Source organism: Canis aureus, chromosome 30, assembly GCF_053574225.1.
Source record: "Canis aureus isolate CA01 chromosome 30, VMU_Caureus_v.1.0, whole genome shotgun sequence".
NCBI lineage: Eukaryota > Metazoa > Chordata > Mammalia > Carnivora > Canidae > Canis > Canis aureus.
This window is the reverse complement of record NC_135640.1, coordinates 35586255-35607764: the sequence shown is the minus strand read 5'-3', so window position 1 is coordinate 35607764 and position 21510 is coordinate 35586255. Positions and strand designations below refer to the sequence as shown.

The window sequence follows — 21510 nt, the reverse complement described above, 5'->3', positions numbered from 1 at the left end:
TTGAAGACCTTTGTGGCCCTTCACCCCTCACCTACACCCACCATCTCACCTAAATTTGTCGAGAAAACTATTGCTGGCAGATAAAGAAGATACGATCAGGAGACGCTCTAGAAACCACTTGTTACAAAGGGTGAAGAGGATTTAGAATAAATAGGTCAGGGCCTGATTTGAGGGGATCTGGCTGGGGGCTACTGTAGGGGCTCCACCTCAGTGTCCTGGAGCTGGTCTTCCCAACACCTCATGCGAGTGTTTCTGCAGACAAATATTTTTTCAGGCCAACATTAGATTATGTGGCTGCAGACCCTGGAATTCAAAAGGGAAAGATGAAACCTTCACAGCAACGTAAGGGTTTTCTCTACAGAATGTTTTTGTTTTAACTGGTAATTAAAGATGGGCAAAACACTCCTGAAGAAACGCGCTGTCCTCCTCTCCACGCCTGTCTTTCCAAGAGAAACAGGCACAGGCAGGGGCCCTAACGAGAGCCAATCGCTCCTGATGGTTTATGGTCTGGTCCACCTCAATTCCTCAATGTGTTGCCCTTCCTAGGGGCTGCGAGGCCCAGCAGCCTGGACACGGGCCAAGAAGTCAAGAACTGTTGACACCCACGTCTCCACTCTCCTACTGACACCAGCGACCACCCAGCCCAGCGCAACCATATGGCCTCTTGTTTTCCTGATGTATGAGGTGGGTAGAATGCTTTCGCCCCAGAAGAGGACTCCAAGGGATCAATTAGTTAAAACCTGTAAACATGTATCACTGTAATTATTATTCCAGTTTCTAGTTAAAACTGAACTGGTCCCAAGGAAAGAAAATAGCCACGGCTGCCTCTGAGGGCAGCTCCCTTTGCTTTTCCGGTTTTTCCAGTCTGGCTGGTGTGGGGTGGGAAGAGTGTCCTGGACAAAATCGGTGCTCGGTGGTGGTGGTGCTCGGTGGTGGTGGTGCTCGGTGCTCGGGGGACCTGAGCGGGAGCTGTGCCCACCGCATCTGAGGAGCACGACCGAGCCCTGGCTTTACCTGGGTTCTGGGTGTTGACGTCATCGTCGGTGGCTCCGCCGAGCCCCCAGGGAGGAGGCACGTCGCATGCACGCAGGGCCCTGAATCTCTCTCCCTCCGGCAGCGGCAGCGGGAGCAGGAGGCTGGTGAACACACTTCCTCAGGTGTCGCTCCACAGCCAAGGCCTCTACGGGGGCGCCTACCGCTTCCCTCGAGGGAACCACCTCCGGGCTCCGCGGTTGTGAGAGAACGCGTCAGCGTCGTCACAGAGGCAGCGCTGCCTCTGCCTCTCCGCATATTTCCCGCCTTCCCGGGAGACCCTCAGACCACACCACAGCGCCCCTTCTCTGGGCCTAAAAACCTCCCTCTCATCCCGGCTCCTACCTCGCGAGGCAAAAGCTCCCTACCCAGCCATCCGCCCTTCTCCTACCTCACGCCAAAGTCACGCTGGCCACGTGACTTCCGGTCTGAGCGCGGCTTCCGGTTCCTTCGGCACATGAGCACCGCCGGCAAGATGGCGGCGCCGGAAGTGCCCGCCTCGCCAGGCGCCCGCGCGTCCATCCCCACCCGCAGGCCCGGGAGCGCTGCGGTCAGTGCGGGTGGAGACAGGCTCATAATTCCACACTGTTTAAACGGTGGTTTTGCAGTATTTGTTCAGTATTTACTCAACGGAAAGGCTGAGTGCTCTGAATAAATAAAGGAAGGGCCCAGCAGGAAGAAGGGCCCTTGGGGGGGCAGCTTCAGCCTCTCCATTCTGCTCGCTCGCTCGCTCGGAGACTTCATCTCTGGCCTCCGATCTGCAGCCCCCTCTGAGCAAAGCAAAAGCCCCTGCAATTGAGGGCACCCGTGGGGGCCCGTCCCTGCGGTCCCTATCCAAGTATCCTTCCCCATCCCCAGCACAGCTGCTTCCCCCGAGGGCCGTTCTGCAAAAGACTATTGTCTCTGCTCCTGCTAATGTTTTCGGGGCTGGGGCAGATGTGCAGCTGGTCCACCCTGGCTAACAGGACTTGTGGGCTCCTTCCAAATGCAGGGGGAGGCCTGAGCGCCCAGGTGTTGCTGGGGGTGGGCATGGGGAGGGGTGGCCGCGTGCCCACCTGACCCTGCCCCGCCAGCCCCGCCAACTCCCCATCATAGCATCAGATGGGCCGTGACACAGCAGGTGGGTAGAAGCTGGAGAGACTTGCTCCTCAGAGCATCATGAGCTTGATTCCGGCTTCTGCCTTGACATCCCCTCTCCGGCCCGCGGGCCTTGTCTCCCGGGGGTGCAGTGCTGCTTATGATGCTCCTTGCAATTGCAAAGTACCTTTAATCCATCCTGTCCCGTGTGTCTCTCTCTCATCTTCACCCCCAGCGTCCTGTTCACCATTTCCATGAAGGCAACCCTCGCTGCCTGGAAACTGGCGTTTTGACACCCAGCATCATATTCTTCCTTGGTCTCTTTGAGGCACCTCCTGAATGCTCACTTCAACACACTTGACCTGCAACAAGGCGTCAACTCTGCTCCCTAGAATATGAGATAAGTGGCCTAGAGAAAATCCAAAGCAGAGTAAGCAGCGTGTGTTGCGGAACGCACTCAGCTTCACATAGCACTGAAAAGGCTCTTTAGCCACGAGGGTTTGTAGTGCAGGGTGTTGTGCTGAAGGTCCCAGGTGGACAGGGAGCCTCCCTCCGCAACTCTCCTTGGTCGAGACTATATACCTATATAAATAGAGTAATCACATACACCTTTTAAGAAAGTTATTTCTGAGACCGGTGGTATCACGGTGAATTGGCACTGTGCAGGATAGAATTAAACAGGAAATGTGTATGCCTCATTTGTAGAAGTTAACAGCACTTTGGGTAGCCAAGATACTCCCTCTGTTTGTGAAGCAGGGCCAGGCAACCCTGTTTTATTTAACTACCTAACCCCAATCTCCTTTCCTCCCATTTTGTGTCCACAGCGTAATTAAATACTAAGGCTGTTGTCTCTTGACTCCTTTACCTCGTGATGACCATGATCCCTGGAAGTCTCAGATCCCCTGCCACATGTTCCACTGGGTTTTATAGGGTCTCCTGCAGCTGATAATTGCCTGTGACTAAAAATATTCCCCAGCCATGGGTGACAGCGATCTAGGAGTTGTGTTTTCCCCTTGGTCGATGTCTCTTGACCTTTGCAGCATGATTGACTTTTTGTGCAACTTCTTGTTTCATGTTATATCTTTGGCTGATATTTGCTGCCTTTTCTTATAGCTCTCGATTCTCTGTAATAGGCACCTTGTTCTACGTTACATTAATACTTTTCTTTACTTAAAAAAGAAAACAGTAGTGTGTGATGTCAGATACAAAAGTCCTTCTCTTTCGTCTTGACCCTTAGCTTCACTTCCCAGAGGTAACCACTGTGAACAGATTCTTATACAGCTTCCAGAAGGGCTCTCTGCATGATCAAAACGCATATGCTTCTTGTTTTACACAAATATGATCACACTGTACCCATTGTACTCAACTGGCTTCTTTACTTTAAATTGGGTCTTGGAACTCTTTCCACATGACTACCTAGAGGAACACTGAACCTTTTAATGGTGTATTCTCTTCTACTGTGTGGGGTGCCATCGACTAACTACTCTCATTGAAGGCCATTTTGGTTTCATCTAGTTTTATTCCTCACACAAAGAACCAATGAGTGTTAGATATTGTATTATGCGTGCCTTTCCTTGCTGTAAGAGGATACCTGTAGGATGAATTTCTAGCAGGCAAACTGCTGGGTTAAAGACTATTCACAATTCACATTTTGATAGGTATTCCAATTTGCTTTCTAAAAAAAGACACCAATGGTATGATAATGCAACAGGGCTTTTTTTTTTTTTTTTTTTTTTTTTAGAGAAGCAAAATTGCCAACCCAGTTATCCATACATGGAAAACCATCCATACATGGAAAAGCTGCTTTAAGCCTCATTTCCATCAAAGCCAGCTGATTTAGGCTGGGTCAAGCCAGGAAGAAGTCTATGCATTTCTCTCTGCATTTCTCTTGTGAACCCGAATATATAAGATTTGAGCAATTCTGAGAGGTTTTGTATTTTCTTTTCACTGTGGCCCCCCGAGTTCCTCTCATCCCAAGGTCGATTTGTTGTGTGTGTGCATTGGGCAAGGGGGGGAGCAGCTTAGGGGTGATGGTGAGGGGTCTCTGAGCCTTGCAGAGCTGGTGGGGTTCTGGGGTGAGCTGCCAGCTGTGCGCTCAGAGGCTGGGGATCCCTGAGGTATGCTGTTGTTAGGATTTTCTTTTACCTTTCCAGTCATCCTATGCTTCAGAATCAAGGTGCACCTGTTCTTCAGCCCTTTTTGACCTATGTTGTCCACTAGGAAATTATTAAGGTATTTAATAGGGTCATCATCCTGGGGTTCCCTCCTCTGCAGCTCAAGGTGGGCTTTCTGCAGTACTTCCCAAGCTATTTGGGGTGAAAGACTACTTTTTAAAAATTTCCCATTAGTTGTGAACCAGTACTTTTGTAAAATACTAGAAATACTGAATTACTAGAGAAATGAAATAAAAAATACACACAAAATTCAAGTTCAATTTCTTCTTATTATATTTCACAGACATAGACTGACTTTTTATGTTGCTATAAAAGTATTTCTAAGTACTTAATTTCCATTCTCATCTCATTGGAGATCTGGAACAGTTTGAGTAGCACTGCTCTATGCACTTCTCTAGAAGCTTCTGCAAGGTTCCTTTTGTCCCAAAGCCTCTATTATTTTACTGGGAGGGTGATTCTCACCCCAGAGGGGAAGTCATCCAGGTTTTCAGCCACAGAGGCCTTGAGTCAATTACCAGGATTGACACTGAGCATAAGTTTACTCTCAGGGCCCAGTCCCATTGATCCTGGTTCCCCCTGTTCACCCAGCCATTCTTGTCACGGCAAGCAGTAACTTGTGTGTGCAAGGGGCTACCATCTGCTGCCTTCAAACTAGAAGACATCGTTTTCTTTCCTTCGGATTTTATGTTTTACTTGATTTAAGTCAAACATAAGCCCTGTTATGACTGTCTTTTCTCTGTAACTCACTAAAAACAAGAGAAATATGAAATCTAGGGCTGTGGATGAAAGGGAAGCAATCGCACCTCTTCTATCAAGCCATTCAAACTTTTCAATTCACATTTTAAATAATTTTACACAGTATGAGGTACTTCGGGTAGGTCTTAATATAAGCAATTCCTCAAAATATGATAATTCTAAGTCTTTTGTCTTTAAAAGAGGTGGACTATTACAATTTTAAATACTTGGAGAAAATTGGTTTTGAGATTGCCTTTGAAACCTGAAGCAGCAGATTACAGCGACATCTAGTGGACATTAGTAATATGTACTTCAATTATAAAATCTATTTCTCCTTGTTTTGAACATTTTTGAAATTGGAGTGTAGCTCATAATACATGGCCTATCATAGTTTAATTAAAAGTTTTTCTTTATCACTGGTACTTCTTACAATTATCTTAGTTTCTCCAAGATATTATTTTCCATACGAAACTTTGTAGGATGTTCATTCATTCTTTCAGTAATATTTATTGAATTGTATCTGTGACTTATTGACTCATTGAATGTATTATATTCATTGGATATATTTTAATTGCATTATATTCAAAACTCTTCATTGTGAGGTATAATGTAGGTCTTTCTCCTTTATGATACATTAATGCATTGATACTAATCAAGATCTAACTCCCTAAATTGAAAAATCCATTATTGTCTAGACCCAGTAGTTCTCAACACTGGCTACATGTTAGAATCACCTGCAGAATTTTCTAAATTTTAACTAACCAGATCACACTTCTCAGAGATCTAACCTAATTGGCCTAGGAGTGGAGCCCACACATGAAGAATTTTTGAAAGCTTCCGAACTTTTAAGTTCTAATGTGTTGACTGAGAACTTTTTCCTTCATTCAAGTCAGATGTGTTCAAAATTATATATTTTTTTAATAGTTGGGAAATATTCAGTGTTACAAAGAGTAAACAACTCTTTTTTCTTGTAACAATTATAATTATGAATGCAAAGAAACTCCTTATAAGAGGAATCATGGAGAACTTTAAAACCCTGGTATTTGAGGAAAAAATCCATTCCTAAAGACATCATCATTTAGTGTATCATCAAAAAGTCTACAACTTGCTTTTGATTCTTACACATTTGTCCACACAATATTATTTGAAGTGAATACCACAATGAGATCAGGAATGCCAGTGAAGTGTAAGACAGTGGCTATAAAATTTACAAGATGTCACAGTAATATATCTTTAACATACCATAACCCTCCCAAGTAATGTCTATCCACCAAGGGGGAAAAAATCTAAGATACCATTTCCTTGGAATATTATTTTCTTGGCTGAGGGTGAACCCTGCTAATTCCAGGACTGACCCCTCAGCATACTGCCAGGATGGCATAATTGCTCTTGACCTGGCTAGTGCAGTAGTAGAATGTGATACCACATCAGATCACAGTGGGGAGAAGAATAGTATTTCATGGGAGACAGTGTGGAGAAGAAAGGACCCCATTCATTTCTGGGTCCTACCACTTGCTAACTTTGTAATCTTGTGCAAGTTACTGAACTCGTCAAATCTGTTGTTTCCCCACTCTGCAAAATTAGGATAATAGCACCAACTTCAGCTTTTGTGGCTACTGGAATTCACATCTGCAAACATGAAACACATAATGCGGCTGCTGATAGGGTAGTAAGTACTTACTGTTACCCATGGTGGTTTATTTTTACTGCTTTTAGCTCATTACCAAAAAAAAAAAAAAATCAAGATGGTGTTTCCTGGCACAGACACAGCAGAATAGGACCATTAACCCCTTCTAGCCTGCCCGGTCCAGTGTCTATAAACTGTTGTGTACAAGGTCCAGACATGGGATTCACATTTCAACAATAGCTTAGCCCCTTTTGGGGTCCTTGGATTTCATTAATTACCAGGCTTTTTAAATTTATAGAACTCCTTCTTTATCTAGTGTCTTTTCGCAGCTGAGTAATATAATCCTAAACTATTCTCATTTCAATATTCCTCATTCTATGAAGATCAGCCCTTACCCAGGACCGAGAGCTGGCTGGAAGCCTGCTGTGTGTCCCTTGAAGTAGAGAGAAACATGGGTCCTCTAATTCAGGCCCAGGCTGCTGGGAAGAGAGGTTAATAGAGCCAGCAGTCACCATGGCTCTCAAAGGCTACACTTGGGTATGGAGCAGGAGAGCTGAGCCCATGCCAACACTGCGGGAAATACGGAAGGGAAAGAGTATGAAGGAGATGGTCAAGTGGGAGATGTGGAGTGTTTGGGCCATTACCTAAAATCCATAGGTTGCAGTTCAGTTTGCTAGTATCAGCTTCAAGTGTACCAGATTCCACCCAACACCTACATCTTTGAGTACGGTCCTCCCTGGATCAGATGACAGTGGCCATATCCCAAAGGTCCTGATTATGCTCTGATTGGGTCTTGAACTGTGCATGTCACTCACACTAGTGAATCCCAATCAGGCCTTTCAGGTTTACGAAAAGAATTATATGGACAGAATTACAAAAAGAATCAGTGTAGACCGGTAAATTTCCTCACTTTTCATTTTGCTGATATAAACTTGGCACATAAATGCAAATAGGGGCTAGCCTTAGGTGAAATCTTTCAGCCCTCAGCCAAACTTGTTTTCTCCTTCTTCAAAGCAAAGAAACAAGATTCAGGCCGGGGTAGGTCATCACCAGGCAGAGAGCGCTCCCATCACTGAGAAAACATGGCACTGAGTTCTAAGCCCTGGTCTCCATTTAGGAGCTTGGTCACCTTGGGCCACTCACTTAACTTCTCTGAATTTGTTTTCTCATTATTAAATGGGATCTAATAATACTTTCACATAGAGTTTTGTGTGAGTTAAATGAAACAATGTAGCACAGTGCTGGCCTTTAGCTTTTTATTAAAATGTGACATGGCATCTATTTGAAACTCGAAAGTGAATATCAAGAGGACAAGCAATTTACTATGGAAAGGTAGCTGACTTTTTTAAAATAAAAAGAAAAGAAAATATATATGCAAAATGAGAGCTAAAAAGAATGGAATATATCTCCTTGAAAAATAATGCTTTGGACCCTGTTGCAGGGCAGACAGTGGCTGGAAGTGTCGCTCCACCTCAAGGCATCACTGGGCTACAGTAAAAGGTCAGACCTCAGCTTAGCTCTAAGCTGGGAAGATAGATATAGGGACACACGATTCAGCCCTCCCACCATTTCCTTTCATTTGCCTGCCCTCGACTTGTGTCAGACCTGGCAGTGGACTCCTGGATATGGGGCCGTGTGCTAACTTGCAATAAATAGACTAAAAAGGGGGAACTTTGCAACCAAGCCAAGTCAAACACCACTGTGAAAACCTATCCTGAGTTGCCCTGAGGTGTTTCCAAAAGCAAAGCAAACATTATAAATGAACAGCGTGCTCTAATTCTCCGCCTCGGGGGAAACCAGCATAGGAAGACAGGTAGACTCTGTTTGCAGCTGGGGCAGGCTTCGGGCTCAGCGCCGCCCATGGGGTCACTCCACAGACACCCCCCACCACCACCACCAGATTTTCTCCACTGGCCACCTGATTTTGTGAGACTGTTGCTCTGCACCAGGAGACTATGGCAGCCCTTGCAGTGACTGGTCACCTAAGACGCAATAAATAATTTTTGGCTTTGCCCTAGCTGGCTCCGTGAGCTCTAATAAGTCACTAGTTTGTCCTTGACTCTGCTAATGTATCTAAAATCAATATTTGTTGTCTACATGTCTAGATCTGTAATTCTCAACTTTACCACGCATAAGAATCACCTGGATTGGTCTGGGGCTGACATAAAAATACCAGTTCCCAGACCCAGCTCCTGAAATTCTGATTCAGTAGATCTAGGTCTGGAACCTACCTTTTAACAAGCAACCCTGCAGATGCTAACACAGGCAGACCTCAGGTCCACCTTTAGAAACTCAAAACACGTATAAAACAGCTTGATTTTTATCCCCAATTGTGTTGTGTTAACATCCTAAACTGACTCAATCCCTAATGAGTAATTCTTTCTAGGAACCCAGGCCCATAAAGCAAAATGGCTGCATTCATACATGCTTGAAGGGAAAAACTGATTGAGTGTTCTCAGTCTCTGGATTGTGCTGTGAGGGCAGAAACAGATATATCACGGTCTCGGCCTTCAGAAAGCCTGAAATCTCGCTGGGGCGATGACTTTTGAGTGGAACACCAGCGAACTGGAGAGTCAGTGAGTGATTCAGGGATGGAGGGACCTGGTCCACCTTGTTCCTGGGTGCTGGAAACAGAGGCTATATCAGCGCATGTGCTTGAGAGAGATGTCAGGGAATCCAGCTCAAAGGACCAAGTCTGAAAAGAGAGATCTACCATGTGCTGTTGCAGTGACACAGCAGCCAGAAGCTCGCAGGGAGAGTTGGGAGGGCCGGCTGGGAGGAGGGAGGAGAAGAGCCATCAGACCGTGGTGTGGTGGCCAGAGGGCAGAGGAGGGCATGGAGGAGGAGATGTGATGAGTGAGAACCCAGAGACAGTACTCAGTGGTGCACCTGATGGAGCGGGGAAGGATGTTGAAAATACTGGTAGAGGAGTTTGGTTCTAATGACAGGGGTGGAGGGGGAATGGATTTCTAAGTTGGGATGTAATGTTAAGAGAACAGTGTCTTCTGGAACAGGCACAGTCAAAGATGAGCTACAAGGTTGGGAGCTTCCATGGATGAATTCCCCGGGATTCCATGAACTGAGTTCCATGGACTTCAGTGTCTGGAGAATGAGGGTGCACTGGGTTGAACAGTGTCCCCCTCTCCAAATTCATGTCCATCCTAGGTCCTCAGAATGTGGCCTTATTTGGACATAGGGTCACTGCAGATGTAACTAGTAGAGTTAAGATGACATCATACCCAAGGAAGGTGGCCTCTTAACCCAATATGACTGGAGTCCTTCTAAGAAGAGGAGAAAAGACAGACACAGAGAAATGATGACAGAAGCAGAGATTGGGGTGATGCGTCTGCAACCCAAGGATGGCCAGTGTTTGTGGGCAACCACCAGAATCTAGGAGAGGTGCCTGGACAGACTCTCCCTCCAAACCCCCATGAAGAATCAACCTACTGATGCCTTGATTTTGGACTTGTAGCCTCCTGATATGTGAGAGAATAGGTTTGTGTTGTTTGAAGCCTCGCAGATTATGGCTTTTTGTCCTGGCAGCCCCAGGAAGCTGATGTGGGGGTGGAGGGTGCTGAGGAAGAAAAGGAGGTGAGGACACATCTGTTGAGAGTGAAGGATGGCCAGGCAGTGGCAGGGTCTGCTGAGATGGAGCTGCCACCCCAGGGAACCCAGCAGGCACCCATGCCTCCCCCCAGCGGGGTCCACAGAAGACAGGGGGCAAGGTGCCTCTGAGGAGGCCTGCACACAGGGCGGCTCCCCCTCTGCACCCCTGCACATCTTCCTATTTCCGCTTCCACGTATTTCCTAAACAGATACCACAGTAGCCACATGCTTCGTAAAGATTTCTGAGCCTCCTCCGGAAATTAAAGGATTTTTCTGGTTATTAAATGTGTACCAAATGATTGTTAAGAGCAGGTCTTGTTTTTCCATTTAAGTATTGGGTCGTTTCAAAGAGAAAACACAATGCCCTCATTTTCCTCACTAAATTATAGCCCTGGACTTCCCCTATAAATTCAAAATTGGAGAAGGCTGAGGGCAGAATGGCCCCATTCACACACACACACACACACACACACACACACACACACAAAAAAAAAAAAACTCGAAAGGCTAGTTTCCCATGAGTCTCGGGCTCTGGTGGCTTTCCCCCAACCCGTGTGTTAAGTCACTTACGGCTTGCCATCATCATTGATATCATCTCTCTCTCTGTTCCCTTCCCTCCGTGCCATTTCCTAAAAGCAACCACACAAAGGTTGCTCTCCTGTCATATTAGGGCGGCTTGTGTGCGCTGAGGCTACAAATTGGTAAAAATTAAAAAATTTTAAAAAACAAAGCTGTCTCATCCAGACAGCTGGATTGCAGAAGGATGCCCCTGTCTGGGTGGCTGACTTACAAAGAAGTGCCAAGTGAGCCTCTTTGGGAGGAAAGGACATGACCCCCGGGCAGGGAACGAGGCTTGGCCAGTGGAGCCTGGTTGGGTTTTAGCTGCCAGGAGGCCCCTGTTTGCACAGAGCCAGTGCCCCACGGGCAGACCCAGCAAGCTCGGCCCCACTCCAGAACCAAGGAAGGTTTGGTCATCTCTTCCTTGGAACTCAAGGACTCCGCTAAGGGTGCTCCCAGCTCGCTGTGGGCCGCTCTGTGTGCACGTCTTGCCCTGCTACTGTCAGTCCTCACCTTTCCCAGTCACAGCGAACCCTCATAACACAGTTTTTGAACTTATATGCACGTATCTCATCTGAGACTGGAAATCTTATTTTACTCTACCAACCTGCCGCCATACGAGCAGCTTCTCCCATCCGTGGTCCCACGGGTCTTTCCTAACTCAATCCAGACAAGAGATGTCAGGCAAAACTCTGCGTAGCAGGAAAAGCCAACTTTTAATCCTCCAGGACCAGAGAAAAAGGCACTATTAGTATCCTGTCCCTATTGCTCTTCTCGCTTCTCTCATACTTGTCCCAGCACACAAAGGTATCCCCTTCTTGTCAACAGTGTCACCGTCAGTGGTAGAGACAGAAGATTGACCACCGTGGAGGGCCATCATTTCCATCCGTTTCCTTCCATGCTACCCAGCAAGCAGCAAAGGAAATTAAACCACAACCCTCTCGAGGCCGCCCCCGGCGATCGTGCTCCTGGAATAACATGGAAGTCTCTGGCAGCAGGTCTGGGGCGCGGCTCATAACTCAGCCCTTGCGGGGCGGCTGATGCAGGTGTCTGGAGGTGGTTGAGACCCTGGTGGCAGCAGTTAAGGTGACACATGTGACCTGCACGGGGGAACAAAGTCTCAGTTAGGCGGTGATGAAATAAGGAGTGATTTCTAGGCCTCGTTCCGGCTTCCCTGGGCTTAGGGCAGGCCTTTAAGGTGATTTATGTGAAGGCTTTGAAGTTAGGTACTTTCACAGCTCTTACCCAGCCTGCTTGAGTTTGCTGAAAGATAGGAGTTATTGGAAATATGAAAGATCAATCTGACGGAAGAGAAAACAGACTCGGAGCTGCTTCCTTTTGAGAACCAGAGAAAGCCTGTGCGCCCTGCCATCTCTTTTCCTTATTCCGCCAGGCTGGCTTCTCCCGTGGTGGGAGGGAGCCCCGCGGGAGTGATGAGCATTTGCTCTGGGGCCCCAGCCAGGTGACCCACACCAGGACAGGGAGCTGCCCTGCTGCCTCCCGGGCCCCAAACTCCCTGCCTGGTTCTGAATCTGGAGGAATCTGCCCCCAGGAGAAAGGCTTATTTATATTTAAATTCAATTTGCCAACCTCTAGTATAGCACCCAGTGCTCATCTCATCATGTGCTCTCCTTAATGCCATTACTCAGTCACCCCCTCCCCCAACCCTCCTCCCCTTCTGCAATCCTTTGTTTCCCAGAGTTAGGAGTCTCTCATGGTTTGTCCTCCTCTCTAATTTTTCCCCACTCAGTTTCCCCTCCTTCCCACATGGTCTCTTTCACAATTTCTTATATTCCACATGTGAGCGAAACCATAATTGTCTTTCTCTGATTGACTTATTTCATTCAGTAGAACATCCTCCAGTTCCATCCATGTCAATGTAAGTGGTAGATATTCATCCTTTCTGTGGCTGAGTAATATTCCACTGTATATTACATCTTCTTTATCCATTCATCTGTTGGAGGACATCTCAGCTCCTTCCACAGTTTGGCTATTGTGGACATTGCTGCTATGAACTTTGGAGTGCAGGTGTCCCGTCGTTTCAGATACATCTGTATCTTTGAGGTAAACATCCAGTAGTGCAATTACTGGGTCATAGGGTAGCTCTATTTTTAGCTTCTTGAGGAATCTCCATTCTGTTTTCCAGCGTGGCTGCACCAGCTTGCATTCCCACCAATAGTACAAGAGGGTTCCCCTTTCTCCACATCCAACCAAAATTTGTTGTTTCCTGTCTTAATTAATTTTAGCCATTCTCACTGGTGTGAGGTAGTATCTCATTGTGGCTTTGATTTGTATTTCCCTGATGGCAAGTGATGCACAGCATTTTCTCATGTGCTTGTTGGCCATGTGTAGGTCTTCTTTGGAGAAATGTCTGTTCATGTCTTTTGCCCATTTCATGACTGGATTGGTTGTTTTGGGGGTGTTAGGTTTGATACGTTCTTTATAGATCTTGGATACTAGCCTAAAAGAAAGGCTTTTAAATTCACTTAGATTGAGCACAGTCCTTCAGAAACCTCAATTTTGATGACATTAGTTTTTTGTTTTTGTTTTTGTTTTGTTTTGTTTGTTTTTTGTTTTTAGCTTCCTAGGACTGATGGAACAAAGTGCCACAGATTGGGTAATTTAAAACAGCTGAAATTTATTCTCTCACAGTTCTGGAGGCTAAAAGTCCAAAATTAAGTTGTTGGCAGGGCTGTGTTCTCTGAAGGCACTACAGGAGGATCCTTCCCTGCCTCTTTCAGCTCTTGGCCATTGCAGCAATCCTGGGCATCCCTTGGTGTGTGGCTACATCATTCCAGTCTCTGCCTCTGGCTTCGCATGATCCTCTGTCCAAGTTTCCTCTCCTTTTGGGGTGAGGACACTAGTCAGATTGGATTAGAGCCCATCCATATGACTTCATTTTGCCTTATTTACCTCTTTAAAGGCTCTGTCTCTAAATATAGTCATATTCTGAGGTCCTGGGGGTTAGGACTTCAACATGGGAATTTGGGGAGCAACACGGTTCAGCACATGCCTTTCCATGCCAAGGTGGTGAGGGTTCAGAGTCACGTCATCATTCAGTTGTATGGGAGGGGGGAGCATGAAGCTTCTTTAATTCTCTTCATCCTGAGTCCTTGTCCTATGGTTGCAGAGGAGATTTTAATATTTGACCAGTATTAGTATTACCTTCATCCTTTCTGGTTGAAATGATCATCTTTGAGCGAAGCAGGCTTCAAGAGGGAAATGTTTACTGGTAGGGTTCATCTCTCATGAGTGCTGGTTCTCTCCTCCCTGCACTCATACTGAGTTGGCAGCCAGTGCACAAGGCAGCTCACAGTCCCCATGGGGACATGACTGATCTCCCATCCAGTCCTGCCCTGGCCTCTTCTACCAGGAAGCTATGCTTATCCTGGTGATTGTGCTGATAGATACCTACTCAGGGAAGCATGGGTTGGGTCTGCCTTCTGGACGTCCAGCTGATGTCCTTACTGAAGACAAGGGACTGAGGGACTAGGCTTAGGGACTCTCACATGGGACCAAGACACTTTGGAGATCCCTCAACATCTGATGGGATGCCCACTCCATCCCTGGCCAAGGTGGACTCCTTGCAGCCATTGGCTCCCAGCCAGACTTTTAGCTACATGCTGTACTTCCTTTGGGGACATGTGAGGATTCCTGGATCACTTCCAGGCCTCAGAGGAGATGAAGGAAGCCAGGAATCCCAACTCAGGCTCACTCATCCCACCTTCCCATGACCACATTATGCTCCCCGACACCCAAGCATCCCCATGTTGGGATGGGGTTATCTCCCCCAAGGATTCAAACAGGAAGCAGAAGAAAGGCCCGTTTTCTTTGGACTCCCCCAGAATATTCAATTTGGGGGAGATTGAGGCAAGTGTATGTGACTACCAGCTTCCCCTTCCTTGGTCTCCCTTCTCCTCTTTGTCCACCAGAGCTGGAAAGAACAGCTTCTTCTGTTCCTTGGGGCAAGTACTTGAATGCATTGTCCTGAGTTTTCTAGATTATAAGAATTTCAGAGATCAAATCTCTATGCTTTGTTCTTTATATGGTGATAGGAGCTAAAGGAATTTTAAAAATTATCTCTTGCCAATCAATGCCTGATTCTCAAGAACAGTCTTGCTGAGAATATAAAAACCTATATTGAATATCAGAAGCAAAGAACCTAGTCTTTCTTGCTACTTCTTCTCCATGCCCTGCCTCCCAGGGCAGCCAGAAGAGCAGCCCTCTCTACTCACAGATCCTCCAACCCAGTTGGGACTCCTAGGATATCCCACCTCTCTGTGGAGCCAACCCTGAGACCAGCAGAACAGGACAGAGCCTCTCACCACCTGCTTGCTCTAGGGCTGCCTTCTTTCCTCCTTGGACCCAGGAGTATCTAGTGGTCATCCAGGGATTTCCTCTCAGGTAACAAGAAAACAAATGAACTAATGGGAAAAACTGGCTTGACATGTATTCTTTCAAGATCAGGTCTTCCTACTCCTGGACCTCAGTTCTTAAGATGAGGGCCAAGAATCTGACCAAGTCCTTCTTGGTTCTAATATGCCCATCTCTCCCAGCCTAAACAGCTCCCAGCAGAAATGGGGGGTGTATGCATTTTCTGTAACTGCCATAGTAAATCACCACAAACCAGGGGCCCGCAAACAACAGAACTTGATTCTCTCACAGTTCCGGAGGCCAGAGAATGAAATCAAGGTGTCATCAAGGCCATGTTCCCTGAAGGCTTCAAGGGCTGTAAGGAAGGATCCTTTCCTAGCTCTTCCACCCTCTGGGGGCTCTTGGCACTCCTCGGTTTGCAGCTGAATCACCTCAATCTCTGCCTCATCTTCATACGGCCTTTCTCTCTTGTGTGTTTCTTTTCTTCTCCTATAGTGACACCAGCCATTAGATTTAAGGCCCACCCTAATGTAGTATGACCTCATCTTAATTACATCTACAAAAACCTTACTTCCAAATAAGGTCACAAATAAGTTTCCAGGTGGACATGAGTTCTGGGATGGAACAACACTATTCAACTCACTACAGGGTCTCAGGGGTCAATGCTTCCTAATATTGCTCACTCTGGTGGTGAAACTCCAAGTACAGAATGAGTGTTCAGGAAGAGAAAGGTGCCTGTTCATCCTCACCCATTCCCCATTCAAATATTTATTTGAAAGCAGTATGGGTTTTCATAATTGCCTCACACATGCCTTCCAAAGGTGGCAGCTCCCACAAATATTGGCCTACAGCATTCGCTCGGGGCTTACCCACACTCCCCCTTTCTGAAACAGCCCTCCCCTTCCCCTGGTCATTTATACCCATTTGCCTATTTGTTTATACCTTTTCTTGTTCCAAAAAGGATTTCAGGCAGATGGTTTTTATTACCGGGCTAAATGAACACAGCAAGATCCTGTAGCAAATACAGTGTTCTCTGCAAACATAAATTTCCATGAAACCAACATGAAAAAAACCCAAAAGCACTTGGAAATTAAAATGATGGTGTTAAGTTTGACATTGGGCTCCTTTCTTATTTTCGTTGACTCTCTTAAACATATTACATTCCTCGCTGCTCTGCCTTTGCGAGCTTTGTGTGTTCCTTCTTGTTTTCTGATTAACCTCTTTATGGAAGAGGCCTCCGGTGGAGAAGGGAGATTTGGGATTATTAAGAGCTGGAAGGTACAGATTCAAGTGCCTTGTCTTAGGACCAAACTTTAGAAAGGAGGTTGTGAGTAATGTCCATCAGGGCACAAACAAATATCATTCTATGCTTATCAGACTGAATATTGAGAATATTCTTCTTCCTTTGAAAAAGGGCCTCTTGGTGTCTGCGTGTCTCGAGAGCCTGAATTTGTCATCCACAAACTGTCTGATCCATGGCAACTGTGATGTTTTAAAACTGTCTGAAGCCAGGACCCAGCAAAGCCATGTTGCCTGCTCAGCTGCAATGAACATAAGCCAGGATTGGAACAGAGAGCAAGGCCTTTCTGAAAATCATGCTTAAGACCTGCTCTTGTTCACTCAACAAATCTTGATGGAGTGTTCAGTGCCCTCCTGCAGAGCTCCACCGTGACCCCACTTGCTCATCACGACTGCCTTTTCTGACAGCTTGAGGGAGGGCTGGCGACTCTGGGCTGGCAGCTTATGGAGGAAGGAACTTAAGCTTGGGTCAGAGGCCCAGATTCTCCTATGAGCAGCTGTGAGGACTGCACAAGATGCCTAAACTTGATAACAGATGCCTCACAGAGTCGTCTGTAGGATTAGATAATAAATAGTCTTCGTGTAAGCACTCAGCAAATTAGAAGGCATAGGAAACTCAGACGTGCGGCACCAGCATCAGTAGACTGTGCGTGGAGTGGGTAGCAATTAGAAGGAGTCCAGGGCGGGCGAGGCCTTTGTTCAGAACGGCAGATGGATGACCCGGCAGTCTTCTCTGGTCCCACCTGGAGCTAGGCTGCCTGCCTGCCAGCTCCTGCAATGTGCTGCATGACCACCTCTTCCCTTGGTAGCCGCAGGCCTGCACCAGGCTGAGTGGGCCTTCCCACAGCGACTCCCTGAGGAAAGAAGGGCTCACTGCAGGAAGACCACTGTTTCCTGGCCTTAAATCCTGATAGTCCTCTGTCCTCCCAGGTGGGCCAGGGTCTGGATTTGGCATTTGGCTCTCAGAATTATCATCTAGAATAGAGATAAGAGAACAGTGTTGTCTTGGTTAGTATCTGAGAACATTTATTCCAATGAAACTCCTTTTTTTTTTAAAAAAAAGTTTATTTATTTATTTATGAGAGACACACACAGAGAGAGAGAGAGAGAGAGAGAGAGAGAGAGGCAGGCTCCATGCCGGGAGCCTGATACGGGACTCGATCCCAGGACTCCAGGATCACACCCTGAGCTGAAAGCAGACGCTCAACCACTGAGCCACCCAGGCATCCCCTTGTGGTAATGAACTACCACAAGACCACACTGGATGGGGTGGCCCCACTCAGAATGGCTAATATAAAACACGCATCTTATGTGTATGTGTGTGCATGTCTTTTATTGTGGTAAAATACACATAACATAAAACTTACCATTTTAATCATTTTTAAGTGTACAGTTCAGTGGTGTTAGGTACATTCACATTGTGGTACAAACATCACCACCATCCATCTCCACAATGTGTTCGGCATGCGAAACAGAAACTCTGTCCCCATTAAACACTAACTCCCCAGCCCCCAGTAACCACCATTCCACTTTCTGTCTTTATGAATCAGAGTCCTCTAGGGACTTTATATAAGTAGAGTCATGCAATATTTGACTCTTATGACTGACTTATTTCACTGAGCATAATGTCTTCAGGGTTCACCCATGTTGTGGCAGGTGTCATAATTTTATTCCTTTCTATGCCTAAATAATAACTGCATTGTATGGATAGACTTCATTTGCTTATCCATTCATCCATCAGTGGATATTTGGGCTGCTCCCACCTTTTGGCTACTGTGAATAATGCTGCTATGAACATGGGCACACACATGCTTGTATGGTTTCCACTTTCAATTCTTGTGGCCTCTTAATAGTTAATACATAATTCTTTGGTGGTCACTATTTATCAGATGATCTCCAAGCACTTTGGCTGTGAAGTTACTGGTATCTATCTCATCCGACAGGTTAAATCTTCCTGTGTCCAGAGTACAAAAGGACAATTAGCAAAAACAGGATCAGGTTGAAATGTGTGTTGCTGAGGTTGCTGTCAGCTTCATCATGGGCACCAGATAAATAAAAGTGAGGTCATGTGTCACAGATATGTTGTTTAAATTTCAGAAACGTCCCATTTCATACCAAGTGACCAGCATTAGCCAACATATTTATGTTCAGACAGCCCCAGTGAAGCCCTGCTTGAACTAAAATCTACATAGTCTTCCAGGATAAAAGCATAAACAGGAACCTATTTAATTTATTTCCCCGTGGTCTCCCCTATTAAATACATTTGCCATCAGTTCACTTGTGTATTGGAAATGTCCCCACTAAGCAAAATTCTTTCTGATACTCTTTCCAGGTAGACTACAAAGCACTATTAACCCTAGGTATTTCTGAAGGATTTTTTTTAAGATTTTATTTATTTATTCATGAGAGGTGCAGAGACAGAGGCAGAGACAGAGGCAGAGGCAGAAGGAGAAGCAGGGTCCCCGCAGGGAGCCCGATGTGGAACTCGATCCCAGGACCCTGGGATCATGACCTGAGCCAACAAAGGCAGAGCCTCAACTACTGAACCACCAAGGCACCTCTTTCTGAAGGATTCTTTCAAGAAATAGGCAAAGGTTATAATTAATAATTGATGGAAAATGAGGGTTCTCCCCTACTAGCTGCATGGCTTCCAGACTGTTACTTGGTTTGTCTTCATTTTCACTTTGTTGTCATTTAACTTGGGATGAGAATGTGTCCTGAGGCAGCCAAGGAAGAAGCTTCAGGAAACAAAACAAAGCATAAGATTAGGAGGGCATCTTGCTTTTGCTCTGTATTTGGAAATGAACTTGACTGATACAGCATCTTCTGCTCTATCAGTTTAACCTGCATTCAAGTATCAGTGCTTCCCGCTGAGATTCCCTGGTCCTAATGAAAATCACGGTCTCATTCCATGTAGTAAGGAACTAGTGAGCCACAGATATCACCAGCTGTTATGGGTTGAATTCTGTCCCCCCAAAAAAGGTATGTTCAAAAGGTATGTTCCTAATTCTGGTACCTGTGAAGATGACTTTATTTGGAAATAGAGTCTTTGCAGATACAATCAAGTTCTGATGAGCTCATTAGAGTGGGCTTTAATTCAGTATGTCTGGCGTACTTATAAAAGGGAGATGCTGGGGGTGCCTGGGTGGGTCAGTCGGTTGGGCATCCAACTCTTGATTTCAGCTCTGGTCATTATCTCAGGGTCCTGGGATCAAGACTTCCATTGGACTCCACACTCAGGGAGGAGTCTTTTTGAGATTCTCTCTCTCCCTCTCTCTCTACCCCTCTCCTTTCTCTCTCTCTCTAAAATAAATCTTAAAAAGGGGGTGGGGAAGCCATGTTACGAAAGAGACACAAAGGAAAGAAGCCATGTAAAGACAGAAGCAGAGACTGGAGTAATACAAGCTGCAGGCAGAGGAGTGCTGAGGATTGACAGCCACCACCACTGGAAGCTGGAAGAGGCAAGGAGGGATCCTACCTAGACCTAGAAGGGAGCGAGGGCCTGCTGCCACCTTGATTTTGGACTTCTTCAGAACTGAGAGAATACATTTTTATTGTCTTAAGCCACCCAACTTGTGGTACATTGTTACAGCAGCCCCAGGAAACTAATACACTGGACTTCTTTGAAGGCTACTCACTTGGTGAAAAAGTAATAATCCCCTAGTCTGACTTTGCAATTCACTCTTTATGTCAGAAAAGCACCGCTTAAACCCAAAAATATGGGATTTTCAAATCCAGATTTAACAGACATTCACACATAAATGATCATATTCTCGCCCTCCTCCTGTCTCACTTGTCTCAGGGCAGTTCTAGGGTATTTCCCTAAAGAAAGTATCTTTTCTTCCAAGTGGCCCCAGGGCTCCCAATTCTAAATGCAGACTGTGGCTGAGCATGGATGGCCTGGCATGCCCCATACCCCTCCCAGTGAAAGGCCAGCAAGCCCCCAGTCATCCTCAGTAAAGAGGCCAGACTTCCTGTTTCTATGATGGATACATAGATGCACACCTGTCCCTGCCCCCTCAGCCCTGTTGCAGGGTGGAATGGCTGTGAGGCTGGTTGTTTCTTTGTTGCAGTTGGTCTTCTCTTCCTGCCTGAGTCAATAGCTGACAGGGAAGGAGCCTTCCCCACCAAGCTGGTCCCTCCACAGATAACACTATTGTCAATGCCAGGACACCAAAAGGACCCCGAGCCAGCACCTTAGCAACCTGGTGCCTGTAAGAGCCCTCCTTCTGAAGAAGCAGCAAAAACTCTCCTTCGATGACAGGAGCCTGGCAGCTGCCAACTGATTTTGGGGATCTGGTTTATATAGTGATATAAGCCCAGATGCTGAGGCCAATCTGCCTGGGTTCAAGTCTGCCACTTAGAGCTGGATGACCTTGGGCAGGTCATTTATCCTCTTGGAACCTCCATTTCCTCATCCATAAAATGGTGTTAATGGTAGTGCCTATAGTAACGGGCTATTTTATGGGTTCATTTAGTAAATATATGTAATGTGCTTAAAACCACAACGAGCATACAATTAGTGCTATGTTAGTATTGAGGATCATTTTATTATTGCTACTACTAATACGAGGCATCCACCACAGTTGGACCTGTGCCAACTTAACATGTAATCTGGAACAAGAATTTCCATGGGAGTCTAGTGGCTTCCAAGGGATATGCTGTCTATAAATTGAGCAAGGTCAAGTTCTGTAATGGCCTTTACCCCAAGAAGAGAGCTAAGAGTCTGCTAACTGCAGACTCAAGTTGCCTGCTTGTGTGTTACTCAAATCAAAAGGAGCCCAAAACAGTAACCCAAACCACAGGTTTATTGCATATGTATAACCTCCTTTTCATTAATTTGTTCATTCAACAAACTTTTTACCCACTCCCTAATGTGTGTCAGACCCTAGACCAGCTCTATGAGAAATCAAAAAATGAATCAGACTTCAAACACCAGTTGAGAGCAGAATAAAGGTGATCTATTCATCTATCCATCTTCTGTCCATCCGTCTATCCAACCATCCATCCAACCATCCGTCCATTAAT

The 21510-nt window shown here is 46.1% G+C and overlaps 1 protein-coding gene and 1 long non-coding RNA gene across 15 annotated transcripts in view; one reads left to right on the top strand and one right to left on the bottom strand.

The window, feature by feature from the left end:
• Positions 1-1454, bottom strand: part of LOC144301918 (uncharacterized) — a 32851-nt gene extending 31397 nt beyond the window's left edge. For 9 of the 11 annotated variants that reach the window (XR_013368821.1, XR_013368824.1, XR_013368827.1 and 6 more), the window contains exons 1-2: positions 1015-1416; positions 207-303 (exon numbers count right to left, since the gene is read on the bottom strand). This is a non-coding gene — a long non-coding RNA (uncharacterized LOC144301918). The other 2 variants (XR_013368829.1, XR_013368825.1) reach the window with 2 other exon arrangements.
• CLDN14 (claudin 14) overlaps positions 1-21510 on the top strand; it is a 58717-nt gene that overhangs the window by 23802 nt on the left and 13405 nt on the right. For all 4 annotated transcript variants that reach the window (XM_077879161.1, XM_077879157.1, XM_077879158.1 and 1 more), the window contains one exon: positions 547-684. The gene's annotated coding sequence lies outside the window, so the exon portion shown is untranslated. The remainder of the gene's footprint in view (positions 1-546; positions 685-21510) is intronic.